The following is an 18,006-nucleotide window of genomic DNA, read 5'->3' as shown; positions in this document are numbered from 1 at the left end:
AAAAAAAAAATTAAATCCTAAATCCTGCTGCTGTGCTATTGCAATATTATTACAATCATGGGTTGTTTTTTCTTCTACAGTCAAATTCTCCTCCCTGGCAAGCTGCAGACTTTTTTTAATTGGAGTTAAGCACTGTTTAGAAGGTGAGGTCAGATAATTACTTGTTTCAAAATTGGAAAGAGTTATGTTGAATGAAACACAAGATCCAATATACCTACTAGAAATATATGTGAACTGAAAAAACAAAAAGGAATCCAACAAGCTGGGGGTGAAGTTTCCTGTCCCCGAGAAATGAAAAGGAGTGGTGGCCGCATACCAGCCTGGCAGCTGGCTATGAACCACCAGTGCTTTTGGAAGGAAGTTGCATGAATAGAACCTCCAGCAGTAAGTTCTTCTCATGGCTAGGGAGCCACAGGAAAAGGCAATCTTCTCTGGATCCTTCTTATGGGAGTCAGTAAGGGCCCATCACTGGCAGCAGGCAACACGAAACAGGTTGATCATTCAGGAAGAATGACTCTGGACAGATGACATGTGGCACAATAGCCCAGAGCAAAAAGTGAAACCTTAAATGTTCCCCAGGATCCGCTGATGAAGTAAAAGGAAAGGCTCGGCACTTGACTAAGGTGGGACCAGAAGGAACCAGCCATCGATCTCCTCTAAAATATTCCCTGCCACGTGTGATGGACCAGATTCTGCTCTAAAGAAAAACTAGACAGGATCCTAGGTGGTCTCAAATATATGTACCACAGACTCACTGGAGACTTTAATGGAAGACCCAGAGGGACTCAAATGCCTTTTTTAGACAATCTGCAATTCTTCCACCTGCTGGATACTTCTTGGGCCAACAAATACTCAGGGCTAAGTGTTTTGGTAGTGATTTAGCTGTTGACACCACTTTCTTTCTTTTTTTTTTTTAATGTTTATTTTGGAGACAGAGGGAGACAGAGTGCAAGTGGGGGAGGGGCAGAGAGAGAGGGAGACACAGAATACAAACAGACTCCAGGCCCCGAGCTGTCAGCACAGATCCTGACACGGGGCTCAGACCCACGAACTGTGAGATCATGACCTGAGCCAAAGTCGGACGCTTAACCGACTGAGCCACCCAGGCGCCCCTACACCACTTTCTGAGGATCAGTTTAACAATCTATTTTCCTAAAATTGAGATGGGGTTCAGTGAGGGAAAGGGAATTTTGAAGGGCATGGAAAAGAAGGCAGGGCAAGAGGAGGTCAGGAAATGAGAGGGAGGATAGAAAGATGTTCAGAGGGGGACATTTGAAAATAGGATCAGGAAGGAAGTTGGGAAGAAAAGGCAAGATGGGATATGGAAACGGTGGGGAAAAAAGATTTTTGTTCAAATGGACCTGCCTTACGACCCTCACACAGCAAGAATATTATTCAAACCTTGACTTGTGTCTATCACATTAGACTTAATGTGGATAGACTTAATGTGGATAGACTTAATGCAGCCTGGATCCCATAGTGTCTAAAGTTGTATCAGATCTACAGAAAATAGATTTCTGTGTCTTTTAGCTAGACAAATATTTCAGTCCATAAATGTATTGTTTTCACTTATATGATATGAAAACAAAAACAAAAATCTTGTTTGACCTCATTTTTTTCCTCATAAAATAAATGTGATTTTCCAAAGGTCCAGGCATCCATGATGGTCTAGAAACTGTCACAAACCTGGATGAAAGCAGAAACTGGCTGTGAGGCAAAAGGGATACATCTACACCAAACAGCTTAAACAATCTTGAAAAAGTACAAAGTTGGAGAATTCAAACTTCCTGATTTAAAAACATATTACAATGCTACAGTAATCAAAATAGTGTGGTATTGGCATAAGGATAGACAACAGACCATGAATAAACCTAAATATTTGTGGCCAAATGATTTTCAACAAAGGTGTCAAGACCATTCAATGGGGGAAAGGATAGCCTCTGCAGACTGGATATCCACAAGCAAAAGAATGAATATGGATCCCTATCTCACACCATATATAAAAATTGACTCCAGGGGCGCCTGGATGGCTCAGTCAGTTAAACATCTGACTGCGGCTCAGGTCATGATCTCTCAGTTCATGAGTTCAATCCCCACGTTGGGCTCTGTGCTGACAGCTCAGAGCCTAGAGCCTGATTTGGATTCTGTGTGTGTGTCTCTCTCTGTCCTTCCCCTACTTGCTCTCTCTCTCTCTCTCTCTCTCTCTCTCTCTCTCTCTCAAAAATAAATAAACATTAAAAAAATTTGTTTTTAAATCTTTAAAAAAAATTAACTACAAATGGATCTATGATCTAAATGCAAGAGCTAAAACCACAAACCCTTAAAAGAGAAAAAGGGACCCTGGGATTTGGCAATGGATTCTTAAATATGACACCAAAAGCACCAGCAACAACAACAAATTAGATAATTTGGACTTCACCAAAATAAAAAACTTCTGTGCCTCAAAGGATGTTATCAAGAAATAAAAAGACAACCTAGAGAATGGGAGGAAATACTGTGTGACAAGGGGCTAGTATCCAGAATATATGAAGAACTCTTATGATCCAAAATTAGAAAGACAACCCAATCTTAAAATGGGCAAAGGACCTAGACATTTCTCCAAAGAATATGTACAAACAATCAACAAACACACAAAATGATGTTCAACATCATTAGCCATTAGGGAAATGCAAATCAAAACCACAATGAAGTACCACTTCGTACCCACTAGGATAGCTATTAACAAAACAACAACAACAACAGCAAACAAACAAAAAATAAACAGAAAATAACAAGTGTTGGCAAGGATATAGAGAAGTTGGAACTTTGTACTTGTACTTTGTGGTAGGAATGCAAAATAGCTCAGACCTAGTGGAAGACTGTCCGTTCCTCAAAAAAGTTAAATACAGAAATTTTACTCCTAGGTATAGACCCAAAAGAATTGAAAACAGTCACTAAAACAGGTACATGAAATATGTACCCACTCATAACAGCACTATTCATGATAGCCAATAAGTGGAAACAGCCCAAATGCCCATCAACAGATGAACAGATAAACAAATTTTAGTGTATACATACAATGAAATATCACTCAGCCATAAAAAGAAATGGAGTGCCGATACATGCTACAACATGGGTGGATGACCACCAACACACTATACTAAGTGAAAGAAGCCAGACACAAATGGTCATATATTATATGATTCTATTTTTTTGGAAATATCAAGAATATAAATTCACAGAGACAGAATGCAGATTGGTGGTTTCCAGGAACTGGGGATAGGGCAGGGGGGAGAGGAGACCGGGGAGAGGAGACCAGGGAGAGTACTTGGTGGACAAAGGGTTTTACTTTAGAGTGAAGGAAATTTATTACCAGTAGACAGAGGTAGTGGTTGTGCAATATCATGAATGTACTAAATGCCACTGAATTTTTCACTTTAAAATAGTTAATTTTATATAATGGAAATTTTACCTCAATATATATTTTTAAAAAGGGAAATATCCATTACAAATCACATATTGCATATTTTATCCTGAAACGTTAGAGCCAGTATCTGACTACAACCTATTAACCTGAATTGTCAAAAACTCTTTGATTTCATAAACTTGATTGTCTTTCCTCCTCATGCCACTTCAGTTCTTCCTAGGTCTCTGTGAGAGATTAGAATCACTATGGACACAATCCAGGGAAAGTGGGAGGGGAAAGAATTCTTGGTAAGGGGATTACTGACTGCTGGCCACATTATCAGTAAAATCTCTATGATTCTATAAGTTTAATGACAAACTGAACCCCAGAATGAAGTTTCATAAGTACAACTTCATAAATATGACATCTTGTATAAACGTAAAATTGTATGAGTATAATGGCATTCTATATTACCTAAGACATTCTGTCAGGATGTCTATAAATTACTTTAACATGCTGTGACCTAAGGTGTGATGTATCAGGTTGAACCATGAAAAACTGCAGATGTTCACATTTTTGCCCTACAAATTTGGCCATTTCATATGGTTAGACCTAACAACTACGTGCATTAGCATTGATCTACAACCTGTGGAACCTTAGTCTTAGTCATACTTAAGGAAGGCATTCAACCATTTAATCAGAAAGTCCACACTTAGTGAATTTAGTTTTAGACACATTGGGTTGGAAGTACTGTATCTGCAGAATATCCAAGGGGAGTTGTTCAGGAGGCCACTGGGTATAAGGTGCTGGAGCTTCAGAGAAAGACTTAGGCTGGAGACTAAGTTCTAGACAAATCAGTACAGATTTGGTAACTGGAGCTGTGGGATTAGACGAGCTTTTTCAGAGAAAGCCTTCACATGGCCCTGTTGAAAAAGGCGAAGAAAAAAAAATCCAATTGTCTCTAGATACACAATTCACCAATCTGGCAAGGTAGTAAACTTAGTGAGTGACTCATATTTTCTTTGAAATGTTCTTACGTTTTTAATTTCCAATAAATCTAATTGCCTAAGCTACCAAATTGTCCATGTGATAAATTACATATATGTCATTCTGAGAAGGGCACCCAAGTGTTAACAGTGGCTGTGGCATAGATTCATAGGAGACCCCTACAATCTTTCTTTTCTTCTTCTTCCTTAGTAATAGGTACTTTGATATTTAACTTGGCACATTGGTGTCCAAATTACTAATTCAACCCCAACAGAACTATATCATTAGAGTTCTATTCAGCTTTTCCATTTCTTCTAGAACTAGTTTCAATAGTTTGTGTCTTTCTAGGAATTTTTCCATTTCATCTTGGTTATCTAATTTGTTCAATACAATAGTCCATAGAATTTTCAATACTTTTTATTTATGTTAGGTCTGTAGTAATGTCCTCTCTTTTATTCCTGATTTTAGTAATCTGAGTCTTCTTTTCTTTTTTTTTTTTTTAATTTTTTTTTTCAACGTTTATGTATTTTTGGGACAGAGAGAGACAGAGCATGAACGGGGAAGGGCAGAGAGAGAGGGAGACACAGAATCGGAAACAGGCTCCAGGCTCTGAGCCATCAGCCCAGAGCCTGACGCAGGGCTCGAACTCACGGACCGCAAGATCGTGACCTGGCTGAAGTCGGACGCTTAACCGCAAGATCGTGACCTGGCTGAAGTCGGACGCTTAACCGACTGCGCCACCCAGGCGCCCCCTGAGTCTTCTTTTCTTAGTCTAGCTGAAGAATTGTTGATTTTGTCTGTCTTTTCAAAAAACCAACTTTTAGTTTGGGTGATTTTATGTGTTATTTTTCTATTCTGTATTATACTTATTTCTGCTTTAATCCTTATTATTTCCCTCCCTGCTTGCTTTGGGTTTAATTTGCTCTTCTTTTTCTAGTTTCATAAGGTAGAAGGATAGAAAATAGATTTGATACTTTTCTGTTTTAAAAATGTAGGCTATAAGTTTAAAAATGTAGGCTATAAAAACTTACAGCTATAAGTTTCCAACTATGAGCACTGCTTTATCTGAATCATATGTTTTAGAATATTGTGCTTTCATTTACATTCATCTCAAAGTCTTTTCTAATTTCACTAGAAATTAGTGAAAGAGTCAATTTCTTTGACTCTTTATTCATGTTAATTTCCACATATTTGTGAATTCCACAAAAGTTCTTCTGTTGAATTTAATTTCATTCCATTGCAGTTGGAGAAGATACATTGTAAGAGGTCAATCCTTTAAAATTTTTCGAGATGTGTTTTATGGCCTACCATATGTTCTATCCTGGGGAATGGTCCATGTGCACTGGAGAAGAATTTGTATCCTGTTGTTGTTGGATGGAGTGTTCTATAGTTGTCTATTAGGCCTAGTTGGTTTACAGTGTTGCTTAAGTCTTTTACTTTTCTTTTCGACCTTAAGTCTTCTATTTTCTTATTGATCTTCTGTCTAGTTGTTTTATCCATTATTGAAAGTAAGGTGTTGAAGTCTCCAACTATTATTGTTGATATTATTGTCTATTTTTCCCCTTCAATTCTGCCAGTTTTTGGTTCATTTACTTTTTGACTATGTTGTAAGGTGAATATATATTTATAATCACTAGGTCTTCTTAGGGACTGACTCTTTGATCATTAGAAAATGGTCTTCCTCATTTCTAGTAACAATTTTTATCTTAAAGTCAATTTTTTCTGACATTAGTATAGCCTTTGCAGCTCTCTTTTGGTTACTCCTTGCATGGTATATCTTTTTCCCATCCTTTTGCTTTCAACCCATTTGAGTCTTTGAATCTAAAGTGTCTCTTGTAGATACAATCCAACATAGTTAGATCCTATTTTTTAAATCTATTCTGCCAATCTCTGCCTTTGATTGGAGTATTTAAATCATTTACATTTAATTTTATTAAAATTACTAGTAACAAAGAAGTTATATCTGCCATTCTGCTATTTGTTTCCTATTTGTCATGTATTTTTTTATTTATTCCTCCATTATTGCCTGATCTTGCATTAAATATTTTTTACTGTACCATTTTTATTCCCTTGTAGTTTTTTTAGTGTATATATATATGTGTGTGTGTATATGTATATATATATATATATATATATATATACATACACATATATATTTAGTCATTTTATCAGTGGTTGCCTTGAAGACTAAAAGTAACATCTAAACATAATAATCTAGTTTGTACTAATAGCAACTTAATTTCAATAGTATACAGAAACGTTTCTCCTATATAAGTTCATTCTCTGCCACCTCCCCTGTGCTATTATTGACATACAAATACCTTGTTTTACATCATATGCCCAATGACCTGTATTTGTAAGTATTGCTTTATGCAGTTGTCTTTTAAATTAGATGGCAGAAGAAAAGGGCTTCAAACAAAAGTTACATTTATACAGTCTTTTATATTTACCTGTGTGTTGTTACCTTTGCCAGTGGGATCTTTGTTTCTTCGTGTGGGAAGAGGGAGATGTAAATTGGGTAAAATAAAATGCCCCAAAGTTCATTGTACTTACCTTGATTCAGCAACTTTTCTTGGATAAATGCTTCTTGGATTATTCCAAGTCTTTGATTTATATCCAGCATTCTGAAAAACATTTGGACAATTTTTGCCTGTGTTCTCATTACTTTTATGGAGAAATGGATTTTTAGAGATCTTCATTTTGCCATTCCCACTGATGTCACTCTAGTGCCTAGCTAAAAGTTCTGTATTCCCTATCTTTCCTTGTAACTATTGTGACTGTGTGACTAAGTTTTGGCCAATGAGTTATAAAAAGTAATGGGCGTGCTTCTGAGGAAACCAACTCGAAAGACAGCTGTCATGTGCCCTTTGCTCCCTTCTTGTTCCCTTCCTCCAATCTGCTACCTGGAATATGAAATAAAGCTGGAGCCCTGGCAGCTATCTTGGACCATGAGAGTGAGGGCCACACCCTAAGAATGGTGAAGTGGACAGCTATAAATAGCTGTGGCATGATGATTTTAGAGCCACCAGATACAGGCCACCAGCCTGTTTCCAGATATATTAGATAAATATGTAACTTAGATAACTTTGTTTCAGTTACTATTATTTTTAATCTCCTTACCCCTGATAATTGCAGCTGAAGTTAATTCTGACTCCTAGAGTACTTATCATTGGATTGTAGGAATATTATCTGCTCTTACTTTTTTAAAATATTTTTTATATTATCTGGTTTTTCCTTATTAGCATTTATTATTTTATGTGAGAAAAAAGCTATTTACATGTAAATAAATATAGTGATACTAATGTATATGCTAAAACATATGTATATGAATTTAATACATAATTAACGATATAAAAATATATATGTCACATTTGTGTGTGTATATCTATGTATATACATATGGACACACACATACATACATGTCCATCTTTTTATGTTTTGGAGGGTTGAAAATTGTCTTCTTTTACATGGTCATATGTCAGATTGATGCATTTCCAAAGCAACTGGAATGCAATCACAGCTAGTCAATCAAGTAGATCAAGAATTCAATCCCAACACTCTGGTTCCGTTGCTATGGTGGGGAGAGATGAGGATGAGTTAGAGCGGTGGGGATGAGATTACAGTCTGTGGGAGGGTGGATGGAGACTGGGGAAAGACTAGTGAAATAAGGAACACTGACACACATCAGCAAAACAAGATCTGAAACACACCCTCCTGTTTTTTGGAGGGAGACAACCTCAGGACCTAAAGACTAATGTTGTTTCAATGTTCATATAACCTTTGCCTAGTGTTTTTCCCCGTCTTCCCTGACTACTAGATAATGAAAACCAGGTAAGCCAGTTCTCCACCCAGAACCATCACAGAGGAGGCAGCCTGGAGTCACCTTGAAACAGAAACAGACACATGATTTAAGCTACATGATTGCCACACTTACCTGCTGGGTAAAATATAAGAGTAAATGGTTTAGATGGGATTAGAAACAAAAGACCAGAATAAGCCCTTCTTTAATCTCTTTTGAAAAATAAGAATTTAAGCCTCTCTCTGAAACTTTCTATCTAGTAATAGAATGACTGAGTCTTTTATGTTCTCTTTTCCTAGTATTGTTTTTAATCAGCCAAATACACATAAATTTTAAAAATATTGAAAAGTTCAAAATCATCCCTCCTTGCCCTCAGTCCTACTCTCTAGAGCCAACTTCTTTCAATACTTTTGTTTATTCTTTTATTGGTTGCCTATTTCTAAACAATATGTTTATTACATTAATATTTGATTTATCATATTTAAATGTTTTTAACATTTATTCATTTTTGAGAGAGAGAGAGAGAGAGAGAGAGAGTGAGCGAGCCAGGGAGGGGCATAGAGAGAGGGAGACACAGAATCCAAAGCAGGCTCCAGCCTCTGAGATGTCAGCACAGAGCCCCACACAGGGCTCGAACTCACAAACCGTGAGATCATGACCTGAGCTGAAGTCGGCCACTTAACTGACTGACTGAGCCACCCAGGCACCCCATGATTGATCATATTTAGACACTGTCTATTGCTTTATGAATAAAGCAGTTTCAAGTTAGAAAAATAAAACCCTCATCAGATTATTTAGTATAGAAAATGTGATATGGCTATAAAACGGTTGGAATTGTCATCCTCAATTCTTGGGGGTGGGGGTGTGATTTTGCCCTCCGCCGCCAAGGAACATTTGGAATGTTCTGATGATGTCTGGAGATATGCTGCTGTCACAAGTAGGTAGAGGTTACTGGTATCTAATGGATAGAGTCTACGGATGCTGCTAATCATGGATGTTGCAGGACAGCCCCTGCAACAAAGAATCATCCAGCCCAAAATATCAATAGTGTTAAGGTTGAGAAGCAACTGTAGATTAGAAGACCTGTAAAGAGCCAGGGGGAGGGGGACAACACTAAGATTAGCAACTGCAGAAAGCCACTACCACTGCCAGAGCCAGTGGGTCAGTGGGAGAAGGCAGTGCTAACTAAAGCCATCACAGGAAGTAACAAACCAGGTAGGATGGCCTGGCAGTATCAGGGAATGTTCAGAGGAAAATAAGGACATAGAAAAGAAGCAGCTACTACCAGAGATGTTGCCCAAAGCAGAGAGAATGGGAAAGAGAAATATCCTGGCTTCTCCTTGGGAGCCCTCCAATCTCCTGGTACTTCCATGGGTTGAACTTAGCCGGAACCCAGTCATTAAGGTCTGGGAAGCATAGCTCACAGGAATAGCCTTTGCAATAGAAGCCCAAAAGAGTATGAATTAGAGAGCAAATAGGCATATTCCTAAGCACACCTTTCTATCATGGAAGATGGTGATCGAGCTCTGATGGTCACCTCCTCGCTACCCTCCTCCTCTGTCTCTCTCCATATATATATGGAGAGTATGTAAGTATGTACTCCATATAATACTTACATATACTTATATATATACACATATATATGTACATACACACATATATATATGAGTATATGCTTATATACTCTCTCACTTCCCTCAATACCGTCCTCTCTAGATAGATAGATAGATAGATAGATAGATAGATATAGAGAGAGAGAGAGGAAGAGAAAGAAAGCACACGACGGAGAGGGAGAGAGGGAGGGAAGGGCAGTTTGTTGTCACAAACTGGGTGGAGATACATCTATATCTCTAACAATTTTTATTTAAGTTTATATTATATTTAGATCATTAAGAATGTAGAAATATTGTTTACTCATTATTGTTAATCATAATATAGTGAATAATGTTTATTCTTGTTATAAATCTTATTAATCAGTTATGCTTTCATTTTTTACAGCTTTTTGTTTTTCTTAGGATATCTAGAGTTAAAATAGTCTCTTTTTTTGTTTGCTTAGTTTTCTATGCATGTATCATGAATTAGTCACAAACTCCCCCTTAGGTCTATAAGGCTCCCTTAATATTTTGTTTGGTACCTTTCTTCAAATGCATTAGAGAGTCTATCCATTTCTCTTTTTCTTTTCAGTGAGCTCCTTCCTGTGATCCTCTTTCCCTTAGGTATATCCTTTGAATATATCCCTCAGTTTCCATATATTTTCCTTTTAGAGAAACTTTACCTCCTCTTACTCTGTCTGTTGGTATCTGTTAATTACATTACTGTCCCTAATGAGACAGCCACACAATAAATAATCACTCTCTTTCATCTGACCTGTCCCTGTCCCAGAATTAGTGGTAGTCGCAGGATGCTTGTGCCAGTCTACAAATGGGAAACCCTGGACTTAGTAAATCAAGTCCAAGTGTCTTGCCCGTATTACTGTGGTAGTAGTAGACACTGCTGGTGCCCTGCCCTGAACCCCTGTATTGTGCTGCTGCCCCAACCTCAGCTACTGTAAGTGTTGCTGCTAATGGCTCAAACATATGCCTTTCCCTGGAGAAGAGAACTGTTCTTGGCCAATGGGAGCCACCTTATGAGGAGACTCCCGGGAGGCTTTATCTTCCCTCCGGGCATCATGCAGCCAATGATTAACTGATACGGGGATACAAAAGCCGAGCCCCCTCGCCTCAAAGAGGACAACTCTGGTATCATTCACACTCCAAAACTCCCCATGAGATCAGGCGTGAGTCAGACTTCAGCTGAAACCTCATCTTTGTTTAGCCACTTCCCCCACTCTATTTGCTTCCCTTACCTTCTTCCAAGTTTCCCCTGAAAGCACAACTTCAATGGGTGTCTTGAATAAGAACCCTGCCTCAGTCTCTCCTTCTGGAAACCCAATCTAAGACAGTGGTGAACGTCAGAGACCTTTGGGCTTCCTAGCATGAATTCTCCCTTCCTGATAGCACCAGAGCTCCCTTTTGGGAGATTGATCTCCCCGCCCCCCACCCCACTGTGAACAGTCTTGACAGGAATGAATCTAGGTAGATGCTCTGCCATCGTGGAAGCTGCGGGGGCTTGTGGATGTTCCTTCCATTAGACCCTCCCTCTCACTGCTTTGGTACAGCAGGCCCAGGCATGTGATCTAAATTCAGCCAATTTGATGTTCTCTCCTGGGATTATGAATCTTGAGTGAGTAATACAAAGATAGAATGGCTCTTTGAGGTTCATTTATTCCATTACTGACTTCTGCGAGCCTGTTTCTCCTTCACAGTCTTTCTGTGCCTTTTAGCTTCCAAAACCTTCATTCCTGCCCATTTTCAACCTATTTGGTTAGCCTTTTGTGAGTACTCCAAATCATTCCAGTAATTTCCATTTTGTGTAAAGACTGTCACCCAGGTTCTTTTGCTTATCACCAAAAGAATCGTAAGTAACATGATTATCTAAGGTCTTTTGCCTAAGTGCAAGGTGAAAACAGATCTGGGACAGGACCACTAATTCAGAAGAGGGTAGACACACAGGGCTTTTGAGCTTGGTGAGTAACAGCCTACCTGGACAGCTCTCCTGGCTTCAGTGAAGACGCAGGAGTAAACAGAGCATTTATCAACTGGGTAAATTATACTTTGATCCCATGTGAGATGCTGAATTACTCTCTTTGAGAAAGTTACTGTCTGGCTTTCAGCATCCAAATATACATACACCTCAATCTGAAACCTCCCCTCAGTTGACATTTTTCCTTTTCTCATATGTTGATGCCTTTCTTTCTTTTTTCTTTTTTTAATGTTTGTTTATTTTTGAGAGAGTGCGCCAGTGGGGGAGGGGCGAGGGGGGCACAGAGGATCTGAAGAGAGCTTCATACTGACAGCAGTGAGCCCGATGCAGGGCCTTAACTCGAGAACCGTGAGATCATGACCTGAGCTGAAGTAGGAAGCTCAACCAACTGAGCCACCCAGGCACCTCTCCATCTCTTTTTTTTTTTTTTTCAGTGTTTTTATTTACTTTTGAGAGAAGGAGATGGAGAGAGAGAGAAACAGAGAGTAAGCGGGTGTGGGGCAGAGAGAGAGGGAGACACAGAATCCAAAGCAGGCTCCAGGCTCTGAGCTGACAGCATAGAGTCCGAAGCGGGGCTCCAACTCACCAACTGTGAGATCATGACCTGAAGTCAGACGCTTAACTGACTGAGCCACCCAGGTGCCCCTGTCCTCCATTTCTTTTCTTATATGTTCATACAACAATCCTGAAAATAGAACAATTCAAAGGCATGAAGACAGCTGTATTCCCTAATAAAAATATCTTCTGGAAGAAAAGAGTTTTTCTCATGAGTGGAATTTTCCCCCTAAATTGTTCAGTTTTTGGATTATAGGGAAGGAAATGAGCTCAACAGAAAAACCAAAATAGACACACACGATTCCAGAAGAATATAAAGACACCCCTCTGGTCTGAGTTACCAGGCAACTGCCTCTCGAAGGATGCTGTCATTTTGATCTCATAGAATAATTGGGTACTTGAATTTCTAATTCAAGAAATCTTGGGGTAATAAATTTATCTTTAATGATTTTTTAAAAGTATAAGCAGAAACCTCTCTCTTTCTTGGCACACTGTTCACTGTTTTTGTTTTTTGTTTTTTTTCCTCTACAGTTTCTTTGTTGTGTGTCTTCAAAGCAAACATTTTCATCTGTTTGGGATGTTTTTGTTGGATCCTGGTGAGAGCAGGGCTGAGTGGAAGACCACTCAAGATACTGATTTCTAGCTGCTTCAGATTCTGATCTTATGGTCAGTAACATGTTTTATCCACAGGAAGCAAAGAAAAAATTGCACATAAACATCACCTAAAACAACAGTCATGGGAAATTCAGCTTTATGCCTAGAAACAGTGTCCCTGCACATAGGTAAACAAATGGTTATTGGATAAAGAGCTAGACAAAGAAACAGGCACATAGAAGAGTGTTTTCATTAATATTTGGGAAAAAATAATCCTTCCAGGAACACAGCTGTCTGTTCAGGTAGTTGTGTATAAAATCTCAGAATAGAGTTTTAGGGAAAAATGCATACTAATTTTCCATTTTCTTTTTGACTGTACTGTAATATCTTACTTTTTACTCATTTTTTCATGACTAAAATCCTAATTTGTGCAAGGGTTTCTGCTAGACATGAGTCTACTCCAGTGGAAGAGTCCACAGTCCCAGCCTTCAAGGTGCCTTCTAGAGATGGAAAGAGACATGTCAACAACTCTTGACCTCAATGATATAGAAGTGAAAATAGTAGGACCTACTGTCTGTGCCATTACAGTGGCCTGCTACCTAAGGCCTTTCAAAGTTATGAAATATATCATTTCTAGTGTGAGCCTGTTGTACTTTCTCAAGGTTCTCGGCTACAAACGGTGGAAAGTAACTTAACAGAAAAGGAACGTGGGAGAAGGATATCAGGGGAATCATGTCGGCATGGCCAGGCGTGGGAAAGGTGTGGCCTCAGGGGCTCCAGGGGGCTGGGCATCAGGAACCCAGGTAGAGATCACATCCGGAAGAGTGTATTCAGTAAGCCACTGCTGCCTGCAAGGAATGACCTCCAAACCATCTCCACCTCCAGGTGTCACTCACTCCAAATTCTAAACTGGGAGAGAGTACCCGGGTGATCCAGAATGTTCAGGCCCTCTGCCTGTGTTGGGGCCAATCAAGGGGGCCTGGGTCCTTTGGGAAGCTGCCACTATTTTCACCAAGACCACGCATGTGGGGGATTTCCTCAAAGAGTGATCAGTGAATAGGAAATTAAGATTCAATTCTAGAAACAAAGAAAGAAAGCCAAGTGTCTACTACATGTATTATTTACCATTGAATCTCAAAATCTAGGTATAGTCTAGACGCAACAAAGATAATTCTTAGTTATTAGGGGAGAAAGTATCTATGGAAGAATGGAGGTAAAATCATCTACCTCAAACCTTTTATTTTATAGTTAAGGAAACTTATGCCTTAGGTGACTCACTTTCTACTGTTACCCAGCTAGTTCTCCTGGGTCTCACTCAGGTCTTCAGACTTGGACTGGAACTACACCACTGGCTTTTCTGGGTCTCCAGCTTGCAGACAGCACATCACGGTACTTTTCAGCCTCCAAAATCATGGGAACCAATTCCTTATAATAAATTTCTAACTTCAGATATATATATATATAGATATAGATATATAGATATAGATATAGATATAGATATATATCCTATTGATTCTGTGTCTCTAGAGAACCCTAATACAGCATCCTTGCTTGGCTTCCTCTCCTTCCCTGTCCTACTTCATTCACTTTCTAAGTAGCTTTTCCTAGAAACATTTCCTTAATAAATCACTTCCACATGAATATGCATCTCAGAGCCTACTCTGGGGCACCTAACCTTCTAGGACAATTCTCCAAATCTCCCCCTCTTCAAGGCTACTCTGGCCCCTCCCATAGGATGCCCCACATCTTCCCATGATCTAGTAACTACAGGGTTAATGCTTGATCTAGCAGGGGTCCTCATGGAACCTGTTCCTGGGCTATGACCAGAATTTGCTCTGCATAGTCATAGCCTGGGCCATGGCAGTTGTTAAATATTTTGAACACCAACCCTAGGCCTATTTAAGTGTAAAGGCTACATAATAGAAAAACTAACTAGAAGGTCTGTGTTCCATTCATAAAATCTCCCAGTTTTCAGGAAGACTTAATACATAGGGGAGGTCCTCCTAGCCATGTTTGAGCCACATGAGCCTGTCATTCTGGCCACGATTGATTGGACCAGGGATAGACACCTCACCCAAACTGGGCCAACCAGGTTCTCTCCCCAGAAACTTGATACTTGAATTGAGGGACAGAGGGCTGGTATTTGTTGGGGCTGAGTCACTGTAATGGCATCATCACCCTAAGGGGAAGGTTCATGAACACCTGGGCTTGCCCTATCCAGGGCCTGAATGTGGAACTCTCCCATTAGTAGCTTTCCAATAAATTACCATTTTTGCTTACATTTTCTAGAATAGCTTTCTGTCTCCTGTAACCAGAAAACTCTTAACTAATATCCTATAATAAAGATCTGGAATGAGCACTACTTACTTGTCTTGTTTGCAGCCTCCAGCACTTAGCACGATGCCAGCATGGATTAGGCACTATCCTAAGAAATATTTGCTGCCTCAGTAAACAGCTCCCTGTTTATTTATCGTGTTATTGTTTCTGTAGGAAGGAGAAGAGCACTTTATATATATGTAAATATACAGGCTTGAAAATGGGAAAATTTCATCAACATCACTCAAGTATGTGTGATCTCTGGTGGAAAAACAAATTTAAATGCCTCCTGCTTGTGTTCATACTTTTTCTTCATCAGAGTTTCCTTCAACTAATTAGCCTATCTCACGACCTAGCTTTGTTTCCTAAATGTGACATAGTTAATATACTAATTGGTGTTAAAAAGCTTTAAGGTTAAAAATCTTTTTTAAAAGATTTTTTTTTAATGTTTATTTATTTTTGAGAGAGAGAGGTAAAGAAAGAGGGGGAGAGACAATCCCAAGCAGGCTCTGTGCTGTCAGTGCAAAGTCCGACATGGGGCTTGAACCCACAAACCACGAGATCATGACCTGAGCTGAAGTTGGACACTCAACCAACTAAGCCACCCAGGCACCCTTAAGGTTAAAAATCTTAACCTGAATTTAGGAGGTCTCTGAAATCACTCTCAGGTTGGTGAATGTGTACTCAACTGTTGCTGAAGTAAACCATTCGGGCACCATCTTGGACTTTCTGAAGTCACTATTCAAACTTACTCCATTTCTTTTCTTTCTTTGCTAACTCTATATTCTACACCTCCCACTACTCATTTTTGATCTCCTCAGTTAGAAATTGTAGCAACTGCAGGTTAACAATTTTCCCTAGGGGCACCTGGGTGGCTCAGTCGGTCAAGCATCTGACTTCGGGCTTGGGTCATGGTCTCACAGTTTGTGAGTTTGAGCCCCGCATTGGGCTCTGTGTTGACAGCTCAGAGCCTGGAACCTGCTTCGGATTCTGTGTCTCATTCTCTCTCTGCCCCTCCCCCATGTGTGCTCTGTCTCTCTCTGTCTCTCAAAAATAAATAAAAATGTAAAAAAAAATTAAAAAAAATAATTTTCCCTAAATGATGAGAAAATGACTGTGCTCAAGATACCGTCTTTTATACTCTGCTAAAATGAACTAGTCCTGTTCCTCTCTCTCTCTGCCTGTCCCCTTCTCACACTGTCTCTCTCTCTCTCTCTCAAAAATCAACAAACATTTTAAAAAATTTAAAAATAAATAGAAAATAAATAAAATGAACTAGGTCTTTAAGGAAGGGGAAGTAAATTTGGGAATATAAGTTAACAGGTTAACCATACATGCTGTTGAGAGAGAAAACCAGAAATTTCATCTCCACAAATCAGGTTGATGTCATCATCGTTGCCAGAGAATCAGGCCAGCAAGAGGGTGTTCTCTGGTGCAAAACTGGTTTTGTTTGTAGTGGCTTCTGCTGAATCATCAGTAACAGTCAGACAACATGTGCGTGTCAACAGCAACAGTCAAAACAGGCAGAAACACACAGAGGGGAAAAGGTGAGTTCTATCTCCTGCTTGTCAGCAGACCCAGTCTATAGTTATTTTGAAGTAATTTAAAACTTCAAGCAAACAGAATAAGCCTTTAAAGGATTTGTAGGTATTGCTACTTAATCAGGAAGTCTGGGCAAGCCAGAGGCTTAGGAATAGAGCATATGGACCCAAAGAAAATGCTTTTGTGTGTACAGGACAAGAAAATGGACTTGAACCCATAGGAACTAGGAAGTGTTTTCCCTTTCTGCTATTTGAGAAAGACCTGTGACAAAGGTGTCACATGAACTTAAGAATAGAAAAGTTTACGAAAGACACCTTAATATCTGAGGGTGTGACGGCTAATAAGAAAGAGGCCTTCTCATCATGATTCCAAAGCATTACCTCATTCTGCCCTAGGGTGATTCCGCTGTACCCATCAAAGCGGAGAAACTGTCTGAACATGGGGAGCACACCCACTAACACTCCTGTTTATTAACTCTGGGCACACGAAAACAAAGCCAAGTCCTCACCCTGAATATAGAAAAGCTGAAGACGACAGGCTCTTACTCACAATCTCTCGGTTTCATCCTTGCAGCAGTGAGAAACAGCACCATTTACGGAGGGCCTAAATGTGCCAGACATTCTGCTAGGCCATCATACATACTGTGTCACAAAATCTCTGGGACCCCTCAGAAGGCAGATATTACCTCCACTCTCTGTTTTACAAAAGAGGAAACTGGGTTTTGAGGTAACTGACTTGCCCGTGACCACAGTCGGTGGAAAGCAAAGATTACAACAGAGCCTTGTCTGTTCCAAAAGCCCAGGATCTTTGCTATAAGGAAATATCTGGAAAAACCAGGAATTGGCTGCCCCTCCAGGCTGCCCGAAGATTTCCATAGCCAGTCCCTCCCTTCCTCGTTACTTAGTAGCATTTCCTTGTTAAGTGTGGTCCCCAGATCAGCATATCAGCCTCAGTATCTTCTGGAAGCATCCTAGATATGCAGAAACTCGGGTGCCTCTCCAGTCCTACTAAAGCCGAATCCACCCTCTAAAGTTGGAGGACTGATCACCTTCCTTGCTGGCACTTTAATGACAGACTAATGATTCTGTGGCAGAGAGGAACCCTGAGAAACAGTTTCTGTGCCCTTCATCAAACCTTTGACTTTTAAAGTGTGTTCCTTCTACTGAAAAGGGGGGGGGGGTGTCACTTCTACTGACCCCTTGCCAGAACAGAAATCTCCGTGAAACAAGCAGGGAAAAGAAGCAAG

General features: G+C 39.6%; 1 long non-coding RNA gene across 1 annotated transcript; it reads right to left on the bottom strand.

The window, feature by feature from the left end:
- Positions 1-4,141: 4,141 nt before the first annotated feature.
- Positions 4,142-16,171, bottom strand: LOC123380166. The gene is made up of 3 exons (XR_006585624.1): positions 15,270-16,171; positions 6,926-6,996; positions 4,142-4,308 (listed from the first exon to the last, which is right to left on the bottom strand). It is a non-coding gene; the product is annotated as an uncharacterized LOC123380166 (long non-coding RNA).
- Positions 16,172-18,006: the final 1,835 nt, after the last annotated feature.

Source organism: Felis catus, chromosome C2 (assembly GCF_018350175.1).
Source record: "Felis catus isolate Fca126 chromosome C2, F.catus_Fca126_mat1.0, whole genome shotgun sequence".
Lineage (NCBI taxonomy): Eukaryota > Metazoa > Chordata > Mammalia > Carnivora > Felidae > Felis > Felis catus.
The sequence above is the reverse complement of the archived record's forward strand: the minus strand, read 5'-3'. Positions and strand labels throughout refer to the sequence as shown.